The sequence below is a fragment of the Salvelinus fontinalis genome, chromosome 5 (genome assembly GCF_029448725.1).
Source record: "Salvelinus fontinalis isolate EN_2023a chromosome 5, ASM2944872v1, whole genome shotgun sequence".
Taxonomy (NCBI): Eukaryota; Metazoa; Chordata; class Actinopteri; order Salmoniformes; family Salmonidae; genus Salvelinus; species Salvelinus fontinalis.
The window spans coordinates 6,206,460-6,217,692 of NC_074669.1; the positions used below are offsets into that span (position 1 = coordinate 6,206,460).

At 38.6% G+C, this 11,233-nt stretch overlaps 11 non-coding genes across 11 annotated transcripts; all 11 read right to left on the reverse strand.

Annotated features, from left to right (window-relative positions):
• Window positions 1-650: 650 nt before the first annotated feature.
• Window positions 651-866, reverse strand: LOC129856212 (small nucleolar RNA U3). Its single transcript, XR_008759627.1, has one exon. It is a non-coding gene; the product is annotated as a small nucleolar RNA U3 (small nucleolar RNA).
• A 799-nt stretch (window positions 867-1,665) lies between these two features.
• LOC129856377 (small nucleolar RNA U3) lies at window positions 1,666-1,881 on the reverse strand. Its single transcript, XR_008759779.1, has one exon. It is a non-coding gene; the product is annotated as a small nucleolar RNA U3 (small nucleolar RNA).
• Window positions 1,882-2,680: 799 nt separating this feature from the next.
• Window positions 2,681-2,895, reverse strand: LOC129856295 (small nucleolar RNA U3). Its single transcript, XR_008759705.1, has one exon. It is a non-coding gene; the product is annotated as a small nucleolar RNA U3 (small nucleolar RNA).
• Window positions 2,896-3,695: 800 nt separating this feature from the next.
• Window positions 3,696-3,910, reverse strand: LOC129856296 (small nucleolar RNA U3). The gene has a single exon (XR_008759706.1). It is a non-coding gene; the product is annotated as a small nucleolar RNA U3 (small nucleolar RNA).
• Window positions 3,911-4,710: 800 nt separating this feature from the next.
• Window positions 4,711-4,925, reverse strand: LOC129856273 (small nucleolar RNA U3). The gene has a single exon (XR_008759685.1). It is a non-coding gene; the product is annotated as a small nucleolar RNA U3 (small nucleolar RNA).
• An 800-nt stretch (window positions 4,926-5,725) lies between these two features.
• On the reverse strand, window positions 5,726-5,941 carry LOC129856293 (small nucleolar RNA U3). The gene has a single exon (XR_008759703.1). It is a non-coding gene; the product is annotated as a small nucleolar RNA U3 (small nucleolar RNA).
• Window positions 5,942-6,739: 798 nt separating this feature from the next.
• LOC129856376 (small nucleolar RNA U3) lies at window positions 6,740-6,955 on the reverse strand. Its single transcript, XR_008759778.1, has one exon. It is a non-coding gene; the product is annotated as a small nucleolar RNA U3 (small nucleolar RNA).
• Window positions 6,956-7,754: 799 nt separating this feature from the next.
• Window positions 7,755-7,970, reverse strand: LOC129856294 (small nucleolar RNA U3). Its single transcript, XR_008759704.1, has one exon. It is a non-coding gene; the product is annotated as a small nucleolar RNA U3 (small nucleolar RNA).
• Window positions 7,971-8,766: 796 nt separating this feature from the next.
• Window positions 8,767-8,982, reverse strand: LOC129856378 (small nucleolar RNA U3). The gene has a single exon (XR_008759780.1). It is a non-coding gene; the product is annotated as a small nucleolar RNA U3 (small nucleolar RNA).
• A 799-nt stretch (window positions 8,983-9,781) lies between these two features.
• LOC129856340 (small nucleolar RNA U3) lies at window positions 9,782-9,997 on the reverse strand. Its single transcript, XR_008759746.1, has one exon. It is a non-coding gene; the product is annotated as a small nucleolar RNA U3 (small nucleolar RNA).
• An 800-nt stretch (window positions 9,998-10,797) lies between these two features.
• On the reverse strand, window positions 10,798-11,013 carry LOC129856353 (small nucleolar RNA U3). Its single transcript, XR_008759759.1, has one exon. It is a non-coding gene; the product is annotated as a small nucleolar RNA U3 (small nucleolar RNA).
• Window positions 11,014-11,233: the final 220 nt, after the last annotated feature.

Here is an 11,233-nt window from a genome sequence, read left to right on the forward strand (position 1 = left end):
CAACGATGCTGGTTGCCAACAGGTAAAATATGACCTAATGTTGGTGGACAGCCATCCATATTTCAAAGCTGGTTATTTTTGTGGAATTCTACCCCCTTTTAATTATTGTGTGTTTTAGCTATAGACGTATGGGTTGTACCATCAGATTTGTCTTTGTCTTCCGCATCCAGTGGTACCAAGAGTTCGTCTGTGTGATTAACGGTAGCTGAGATAGAGCTGTGTTCGTGAGACGAAGACGGATCCCGAAGGGGCCCAGGCCGGGTCTTTTTTTTACAAAAACATCTGTAGAAACAGAATGGTTTGAATTACAAACTACTAAAACCTATCTATGAAAAGCTGAGACTCTATCGAACATGCACATTTAACATGTTTTGCTCTATGATGCTCACAAGCTACACAAGAGTAGTTAGAAGTTACAAGGTTCTTCTACGCAGAAGATCAAACGAAGGTCAAAGGTTGTCCTGAAAGGAAAATGGTGAAACACCTCATTGTGAAGCTAAATATAAGTGCTGGACATGGAGATAAATGAAAGTCGGAAAACTAAAAAAAAGATTTATGCTGAGGTCTCAGGACTTATTCTATAGGATTTATTTTGTTAACGATAAGAACATTGAAGACATTTCAGTAGTTTTTGTTGTACATGGTTAACATCCACTCAGAACATATTCCCTTCATCCATGCTCATTGAAGAACAAGGAACAGTCATCATAGGTGGAAGAAAAATGAACAAAGTCATTTCTAGCCACCAGATTCATGCTCTGAACAGGAATATCTTGAATCATCATCATGGATAGCGAGACCTTCCACTTTAGACACACATTTCTCAAGTAAAGAACTATAGAAATGATCCCTGAAAGTATAGTCTTGGTGTGGAAGTTGTTGTGATCAAGGTGAAGGATCTTGAAAAGAGCATTTGCACCACCGGTTTGTGTTGCATTCTCAGCATCAACAGTTGTTGCAATCAAATTATGTTAATTATGGAGAATTGCGAGGTTCCTCAAATGAGAAATATGGTCAACGATGCTGGTTGCCAACAGGTAAAATATGACCTAATGTTGGTGTACAGCCATCCATATTTCAAAGCTGGTTATTTTTGTGGAATTCTACCCCCTTTTAATTATTGTGTGTTTTAGCTATAGACGTATGGGTTGTACCATCAGATTTGTCTTTGTCTTCCGCATCCAGTGGTACCAAAAGTTCGTCTGTGTGATTAACGGTAGCTGAGATAGAGCTGTGTTTGTGAGACGAAGACGGATCCCGAAGGGGCCCAGGCCGGGTCTTTTTTTTACAAAAACATCTGTAGAAACAGAATGGTTTGAATTACAAACTACTAAAACCTATCTATGAAAAGCTGAGACTCTCTCGAACATGCACATGTAACATGTTTTGATCTATGATGCTCACAAGCTACACAAGAGTTGTTAGAAGTTACAAGGTTCTTCTACGCAGAAGATCAAAGGAAGGTCAAAGGCTGTCCTGAAAGGAAAATGGTGAAACACCTCATTGTGAAGCTAAATATAAGTGCTGGACATGGAGATAAATGAAAGTTGGAAAACTAAAAAGAAGATTTTTGCTGGGGTCTCAGGACTGATTCTATAGGATTTATTTTATTAACGATAAGAACATTGGAGACATTTCAGTAGTTTTTGTTGTACATGGTTAACATCCACTCAGAACATATTCCCTTCATCCATGTTCATTGAAGAACAAAGAACAGTCATCAAAGGTGGAACAAAAATGAGCAAAGTCATTTCTAGCCACCAGATTCATGCTCTGAACGGGAATATCTTGAATCATCATCATGGATAGCGAGACCTTCCACTTTAGACACACATTTCTCAAGAAAAGAACTATAGAAATGATCCCTGAAAGTATAGTCTTGGTGTGGAAGTTGTTGTGATCAAGGTGAAGGATCTTGAAAAGAGCATTTGCACCACCGGTTTGTGTTGCATTCTCAGCATCAACAGTTGTTGCAATCAAATTGTGTTAATTATGGAGAATTGTGAGGTTCCTCAAATGAGAAATATGGTCAACGATGCTGGTTGCCAACAGGTAAAATATGACCTAATGTTGGTGGACAGCCATTCATATTTCAAAGCTGGTTATTTTTGTGGAATTCTACCCCCTTTTAATTATTGTGTGTTTTAGCGATAGACGTATGGGTTGTACCATCAGATTTGTCTTTGTCTTCCGCATCCAGTGGTACCAAGAGTTCGTCTGTGTGATTAACGGTAGCTGAGATAGAGCTGTGTTCGTGAGACGAAGACGGATCCCGAAGGGGCCCAGGCCGGGTCTTTTTTTTACAAAAACATCTGTAGAAACAGAATGGTTTGAATTACAAACTACTAAAACCTATCTATGAAAAGCTGAGACTCTATCGAACATGCACATGTAACATGTTTTGCTCTATGATGCTCACAAGCTACACAAGAGTTGTTAGAAGGTACAGGGTTCTTCTACGCAGAAGATCAAAGGAAATTCAAAGGCAGTCCTGAAAGGAAAATTGTGAAACACCTCACTGTGAAGCTAAATATAAGTGCTGGACATGGAGATAAATGAAAGTCAGAAAACTAAAAAGAAGATTTATGCTGGGGTCTCAGGACTGATTCAATAGGATGTATTTTATTAACGATAAGAACATTGGAGACACTTCAGTAGTTTTTGTTGTACACGGTTAACATCCACTCAGAACATATTCCCTTCATCCATGTTCATTGAAGACAAGGCACGGTCATTAAAGGTGGAAGAAAAATGAGCAAAGTCATTTCTAGCCACCAGATTCATGCTCTGAATGGGAATATCTTGAATCATCATCATGGATAGTGAAACCTTCCACTTTAGACACACATTTCTCAAATAAAGAACTATAGAAATGATCCCTGAAAGTATAGACTTGGTATGAAAGTTGTTGTGATCAAGGTGAAGCATCTTGAAAAGAGCATTTGCACCACCGGTTTGTGTTGCATTCTCAGCATCAACAGTTGTTGCAAACAAATTATGTTAATTATGGAGAATTGCGAGGTTCCTCAAATGAGAAATATGGTCAACGATGCTGGTTGCCAACAGGTAAAATATGACCTAATGTTGGTGGACAGCCATTCATATTTCAAAGCTGGTTATTTTTGTGGAATTCTACCCCCTTTTAATTATTGTGTGTTTTAGCTATAGATGTATGGGTTGTACCATCAGATTTGTCTTTGTCTTCCGCATCCAGTGGTACCAAGAGTTCGTCTGTGTGATTAACGGTAGCTGAGATAGAGCTGTGTTCGTGAGACGAAGACGGATCCCGAAGGGGCCCAGGCCGGGTCTTTTTTTTTACAAAAACATCTGTAGAAACAGAATGGTTTGAATTACAAACTACTAAAACCTATCTATGAAAAGCTGAGACTCTATCGAACATGCACATGTAACATGTTTTGCTCTATGATGCTCACAAGCTACACAAGAGTTGTTAGAAGGTACAGGGTTCTTCTACGCAGAAGATCAAAGGAAATTCAAAGGCTGTCCTGAAAGGAAAATGGTGAAACACCTCACTGTGAAGCTAAATATAAGTGCTGGACATGGAGATAAATGAAAGTCAGAAAACTAAAAAGAAGATTTATGCTGGGGTCTCAGGACTGATTCAATAGGATGTATTTTATTAACGATAAGAACATTGGAGACACTTCAGTAGTTTTTGTTGTACACGGTTAACATCCACTCAGAACATATTCCCTTCATCCATGTTCATTGAAGACAAGGCACGGTCATTAAAGGTGGAAGAAAAATGAGCAAAGTCATTTCTAGCCACCAGATTCATGCTCTGAATGGGAATATCTTGAATCATCATCATGGATAGTGAAACCTTCCACTTTAGACACACATTTCTCAAATAAAGAACTATAGAAATGATCCCTGAAAGTATAGACTTGGTATGAAAGTTGTTGTGATCAAGGTGAAGCATCTTGAAAAGAGCATTTGCACCACCGGTTTGTGTTGCATTCTCAGCATCAACAGTTGTTGCAAACAAATTATGTTAATTATGGAGAATTGCGAGGTTCCTCAAATGAGAAATATGGTCAACGATGCTGGTTGCCAACAGGTAAAATATGACCTAATGTTGGTGGACAGCCATTCATATTTCAAAGCTGGTTATTTTTGTGGAATTCTACCCCCTTTTAATTATTGTGTGTTTTAGCTATAGATGTATGGGTTGTACCATCAGATTTGTCTTTGTCTTCCGCATCCAGTGGTACCAAGAGTTCGTCTGTGTGATTAACGGTAGCTGAGATAGAGCTGTGTTCGTGAGACGAAGACGGATCCCGAAGGGGCCCAGGCCGGGTCTTTTTTTTTACAAAAACATCTGTAGAAACAGAATGGTTTGAATTACAAACTACTAAAACCTATCTATGAAAAGCTGAGACTCTATCGAACATGCACATGTAACATGTTTTGCTCTATGATGCTCACAAGCTACACAAGAGTTGTTAGAAGGTACAGGGTTCTTCTACGCAGAAGATCAAAGGAAATTCAAAGGCTGTCCTGAAAGGAAAATGGTGAAACACCTCACTGTGAAGCTAAATATAAGTGCTGGACATGGAGATAAATGAAAGTCAGAAAACTAAAAAGAAGATTTATGCTGGGGTCTCAGGACTGATTCAATAGGATGTATTTTATTAACGATAAGAACATTGGAGACACTTCAGTAGTTTTTGTTGTACACGGTTAACATCCACTCAGAACATATTCCCTTCATCCATGTTCATTGAAGACAAGGCACAGTCATTAAAGGTGGAAGAAAAATGAGCAAAGTCATTTCTAGCCACCAGATTCATGCTCTGAATGGGAATATCTTGAATCATCATCATGGATAGTGAAACCTTCCACTTTAGACACACATTTCTCAAATAAAGAACTATAGAAATGATCCCTGAAAGTATAGACTTGGTATGAAAGTTGTTGTGATCAAGGTGAAGCATCTTGAAAAGAGCATTTGCACCACCGGTTTGTGTTGCATTCTCAGCATCAACAGTTGTTGCAAACAAATTATGTTAATTATGGAGAATTGCGAGGTTCCTCAAATGAGAAATATGGTCAACGATGCTGGTTGCCAACAGGTAAAATATGACCTAATGTTGGTGGACAGCCATTCATATTTCAAAGCTGATTATTTTTGTGGAATTCTACCCCCTTTTAATTATTGTGTGTTTTAGCTATAGATGTATGGGTTGTACCATCAGATTTGTCTTTGTCTTCCGCATCCAGTGGTACCAAGAGTTCGTCTGTGTGATTAACGGTAGCTGAGATAGAGCTGTGTTCGTGAGACGAAGACGGATCCCGAAGGGGCCCAGGCCGGGTCTTTTTTTTTACAAAAACATCTGTAGAAACAGAATGGTTTGAATTACAAACTACTAAAACCTATCTATGAAAAGCTGAGACTCTATCGAACATGGACATGTAACATGTTTTGCTCTATGATGCTCACAAGCTACACAAGAGTTGTTAGAAGTTACAAGGTTCTTCTACGCAGAAGATCAAAGGAAGGTCAAAGGTTGTCCTGAAAGGAAAATGGTGAAACACCTCATTGTGAAGCTAAATATAAGTGCTGGACATGGAGATAAAAGAAAGTCGGAAAACTAAAAAGAAGATTTATGCTGGGGTCTCAGGACTGATTATATAGGATTTATTTTGTTAACGATAAGAACATTGAAGACATTTCAGTAGTTTTTGTTGTACATGGTTAACATCCACTCAGAACATATTCCCTTTGTCCATGTTCATTGAAGAACAAGGAACAGTCACCAAAGGTGGAAGAAAAATGAGCAAAGTCATTTCTAGCCACCAGATTCATGCTCTGAATGGGAATATCTTGAATCATCATCATGGATAGCGAGACCTTCCACTTTAGACACACATTTCTCAAATAAAGAACTATAGAAATGATCCCTGAAAGTATAGTATTGGTGTGGAAGTTGTTGTGATCAAGGTGAAGGATCTTGAAAAGAGCATTTGCACCACCGGTTTGTGTTGCATTCTCAGCATCAACAGTTGTTGCAATCAAATTATGTTAATTATGGAGAATTGCGAGGTTCCTCAAATGAGAAATATGGTCAACGATGCTGATAGCCAACAGGTTAAATATGACCTAATGTTGGTGGACAGCCATCCATATTTCAAAGCTGGTTATTTTTTGGAATTCTACCCCCTTTTAATTATTGTGTGTTTTAGCTATAGACGTATGGGTTGTACCATCAGATTTGTCTTTGTCTTCCGCATCCAGTGGTACCAAGAGTTCGTCTGTGTGATTAACGGTAGCTGATATAGAGCTGTGTTCGTGAGACGAAGACGGATCCCGAAGGGGCCCAGGCCGGGTCTTTTTTTTACAAAAACATCTGTAGAAACAGAATGGTTTGGATTACAAACTACTAAAACCTATCTATGAAAAGCTGAGACTCTATCGAACATGCACATGTAACATGTTTTGCTCTATGATGCTCACAAGCTACACAAGAGTTGTTAGAAGTTACAAGGTTCTTCTACGCAGAAGATCAAAGGAAGGTCAAAGGTTGTCCTGAAAGGAAAATGGTGAAACATCTCATTGTGAAGATAAATATAAGTGCTGGACATGGAGATAAATGAAAGTCGGAAAACTAAAAAGAAGATTTATGCTGGGGTCTCACGACTGATTCTATAGGATTTATTTTGTTAACGATAAGAACATTGAAGACATTTCAGTAGTTTTTGTTGTACATGGTTAACATCCACTCAGAACATATTCCCTTCATCCATGCTCATTGAAGAACAAGGAACAGTCATCAAAGGTGGAAGAAAAATGAGCAAAGTCATTTCTAGCCACCAGATTCATGCTCTGAAAGGGAATATCTTGAATCATCATCATGGATAGCGAGACCTTCCGCTTTAGACAGACATTTCTCAAGTAAAGAACTATAGAATAGATCCCTGAAAGTATAGTCTTGGTGTGGAAGTTGTTGTGATCAAGGTGAAGGATCTTGAAAAGAGCATTTGCACCACCGGTTTGTGTTGCATTCTCAGCATCAACATTTGTTGCAATCAAATTATGTTAATTATGGAGAATTGCGAGGTTCCTCTAATGAGAAATATGGTCAACGATGCTGATTGCCAACAGGTTAAATATGACCTAATGTTGGTGGACAGCCATCCATATTTCAAAGCTGGTTATTTTTTGGAATTCTACCCCCTTTTAATTATTGTGTGTTTTAGCTATAGACGTATGGGTTGTACCATCAGATTTGTCTTTGTCTTCCGCATCCAGTGGTACCAAGAGTTCGTTTGTGTGATTAACGGTAGCTGAGATAGAGCTGTGTTCGTGAGACGAAGATGGATCCCGAAGGGGCCCAGGCCGGGTCTTTTTTTTTACAAAAACATCTGTAGAAACAGAATGGTTTGAATTACAAACTACTAAAACCTATCTATGAAAAGCTGAGACTCTATCGAACATGCACATGTAACATGTTTTGCTCTATGATGCTCACAAGCTACACAAGAGTAGTTAGAAGTTACAAGGTTCTTCTACGCAGAGGATCAAAGGAAGGTCAAAGGTTGTCCTGAAAGGAAAATGGTGAAACACCTCATTGTGAAGCTAAATATAAGTGCTGGACATGGAGATAAATGAAAGTCGGAAAACTAAAAAGAAGATTTATGCTGGGGTCTCACGACTGATTCTATAGGATTTATTTTGTTAACGATAAGAACATTGAAGACATTTCAGTAGTTTTTGTTGTACATGGTTAACATCCACTCAGAACATATTCCCTTCATCCATGCTCATTGAAGAACAAGGAACAGTCATCAAAGGTGGAAGAAAAATGAGCAAAGTCATTTCTAGCCACCAGATTCATGCTCTGAAAGGGAATATCTTGAATCATCATCATGGATAGCGAGACCTTCCACTTTAGACAGACATTTCTCAAGTAAAGAACTATAGAAATGATCCCTGAAAGTATAGTCTTGGTGTGGAAGTTGTTGTGATCAAGGTGAAGGATCTTGAAAAGAGCATTTGCACCACCGGTTTGTGTTGCATTCTCAGCATCAACATTTGTTGCAATCAAATTATGTTAATTATGGAGAATTGCGAGGTTCCTCTAATGAGAAATATGGTCAACGATGCTGATAGCCAACAGGTTAAATATGACCTAATGTTGGTGGACAGCCATCCATATTTCAAAGCTGGTTATTTTTTGGAATTCTACCCCCTTTTAATTATTGTGTGTTTTAGCTATAGACGTATGGGTTGTACCATCAGATTTGTCTTTGTCTTCCGCATCCAGTGGTACCAAGAGTTCGTCTGTGTGATTAACGGTAGCTGAGATAGAGCTGTGTTCGTGAGACGAAGACGGATCCCGAAGGGGCCCAGGCCGGGTCTTTTTTTTACAAAAACATCTGTAGAAACAGAATGGTTTGAATTACAAACTACTAAAACCTATCTATGAAAAGCTGAGACTCTATTGAACATGCACATGTAACATGTTTTGCTCTATGATGCTCACAAGCTACACAAGAGTAGATAGTAGTTACAAGGTTCTTCTATGCAGAAGATCAAAGGAAGGTCAAAGGTTGTCCTGAAAGGAAAATGGTGAAACACCTCATTGTGAAGCTAAATATAAGTGCTGGACATGGAGATAAATGAAAGTCGGAAAACTAAAAAGAAGATTAATGCTGGGTCTCAGGACTGATTCAATAGGATTTATTTTTTAACAATAAAAACATTTGAGACATTTCAGTAGTTTTTGTTGTACATGGTTAACATCCACTCTGAACATATTCCCTTCATCCATGTTCATTGAAGAACAAGGAACAGTCATCAAAGGTGGAAGAAAAATGAGCAAAGTCATTTCTAGCCACCAGATTCATGCTCTGAAAGGGAATATCTTGAATCATCATCATGGATAGCGAGACCTTCCACTTTAGACACACATTTCTCAAGTAAAGAACTATAGAACTGATCCCTGAAAGTATAGTCTTGGTGTGAAAGTTGTTGTGATCAAGGTGAAGGATCTTGAAAAGAGCATTTGCACCACCGGTTTGTGTTGCATTCTCAGCATCAACAGTTGTTGCAATCAAATTATGTTAATTATGGAGAATTGCGAGGTTCCTCAAATGAGAAATATGGTCAACGATGCTGGTTGCCAACAGGTAAAATATGACCTAATGTTGGTGGACAGCCATCCATATTTCAAAGCTGGTTATTTTTGTGGAATTCTACCCCCTTTTAATTATTGTGTGTTTTAGCTATAGACGTATGGGTTGTACCATCAGATTTGTCTTTGTCTTCCGCATCCAGTGGTACCAAGAGTTCGTCTGTGTGATTAACGGTAGCTGAGATAGAGCTGTGTTCGTGAGACGAAGACGGATCCCGAAGGGGCCCAGGCCGGGTCTTTTTTTTACAAAAACATCTGTAGAAACAGAATGGTTTGGATTACAAACTACTAAAACCTATCTATGAAAAGCTGAGACTCTATCGAACATGCACATGTAACATGTTTTGCTCTATGATGCTCACAAGCTACACAAGAGTTGTTAGAAGTTACAAGGTTCTTCTACGCAGAAGATCAAAGGAAGGTCAAAGGTTGTCCTGAAAGGAAAATGGTGAAACATCTCATTGTGAAGCTAAATATAAGTGCTGGACATGGAGATAAATGAAAGTCGGAAAACTAAAAAGAAGATTTATGCTGGGGTCTCACGACTGATTCTATAGGATTTATTTTGTTAACGATAAGAACATTGAAGACATTTCAGTAGTTTTTGTTATACATGGTTAACATCCACTCAGAACATATTCCCTTCATCCATTCTCATTGAAGAACAAGGAACAGTCATCAAAGGTGGAAGAAAAATGAGCAAAGTCATTTCTAGCCACCAGATTCATGCTCTGAAAGGGAATATCTTGAATCATCATCATGGATAGCGAGACCTTCCACTTTAGACAAACATTTCTCAGGTAAAGAACTATAGAAATGATCCCTGAAAGTATAGTCTTGGTGTGGAAGTTGTTGTGATCAAGGTGAAGGATCTTGAAAAGAGCATTTGCACCACCGGTTTGTGTTGCATTCTCAGCATCAACATTTGTTGCAATCAAATTATGTTAATAATTATGGAGAATTGCGAGGTTCCTCAAATGAGAAATATGGTCAACGATGCTGGTTGCCAACAGGTAAAATATGACCTAATGTTGGTGGACAGCCATTCATATTTCAAAGCTGGTTATTTTTGTGGAATTCTACCCCCTTTTAATTATTGTGTGTTTTAGCTATAGACGTATGGGTTGTACCATCAGATTTGTCTTTGTCTTCCGCATCCAGTGGTACCAAGAGTTCGTCTGTGTGATTAACGGTAGCTGAGATAGAGCTGTTTTCGTGAGACGAAGACGGATCCCGAAGGGGCCCAGGCCGGGTCTTTTTTTTTACAAAAACATCTGTAGAAACAGAATGGTTTGAATTACAAACTACTAAAACCTATCTATGAAAAGCTGAGACTCTATCGAACATGCACATGTAACATGTTTTGCTCTATGATGCTCACAAGCTACACAAGAGTTGTTAGAAGGTACAGGGTTCTTCTACGCAGAAGATCAAAGGAAGGTCAAAGGTTGTCCTGAAAGGAAAATGGTGAAACACCTCATTGTGAAGCTAAATATAAGTGCTGGACATGGAGATAAATGAAAGTCAGAAAACTAAAAAGATTTATGCTGGGGTCTCAGGACTGATTCTATAGGATTTATTTTATTAACGATAAGAACAATGGAGACATTTCAGTAGTTTTTGTTGTACATGGTTAACATCCACTCAGAACATATTCCCTTCATCCATGTCCATTGAAGAACAAGTAACAGTCATCAAAGGTGGAAGAAAAATGAGCAAAGTCATTTCTAGCCACCAGATTCATGCTCTGAACGGGAATATCTTGAATCATCATCATGGATAGCGAGACCTTCCACTTTAGACAAACATTTCTCAAGTAAAGAACTATAGAAATGATCCCTGAAAGTATAGTCTTGGTGTGGAAGTTGTTTTGATCAAGGTGAAGCATCTTGAAAAGAGCATTTGCACCACCTGTTTGTGTTGCATTCTCAGCATCAACATTTGTTGCAATCAAATTATGTTAATTATGGAGAATTGCGAGGTTCCTCAAATGAGAAATATGGTCAACGATGCTGGTTGCCAACAGGGAAAATATGACCTAATGTTGGTGGACAGCCATCCATATTTCAAAGCTG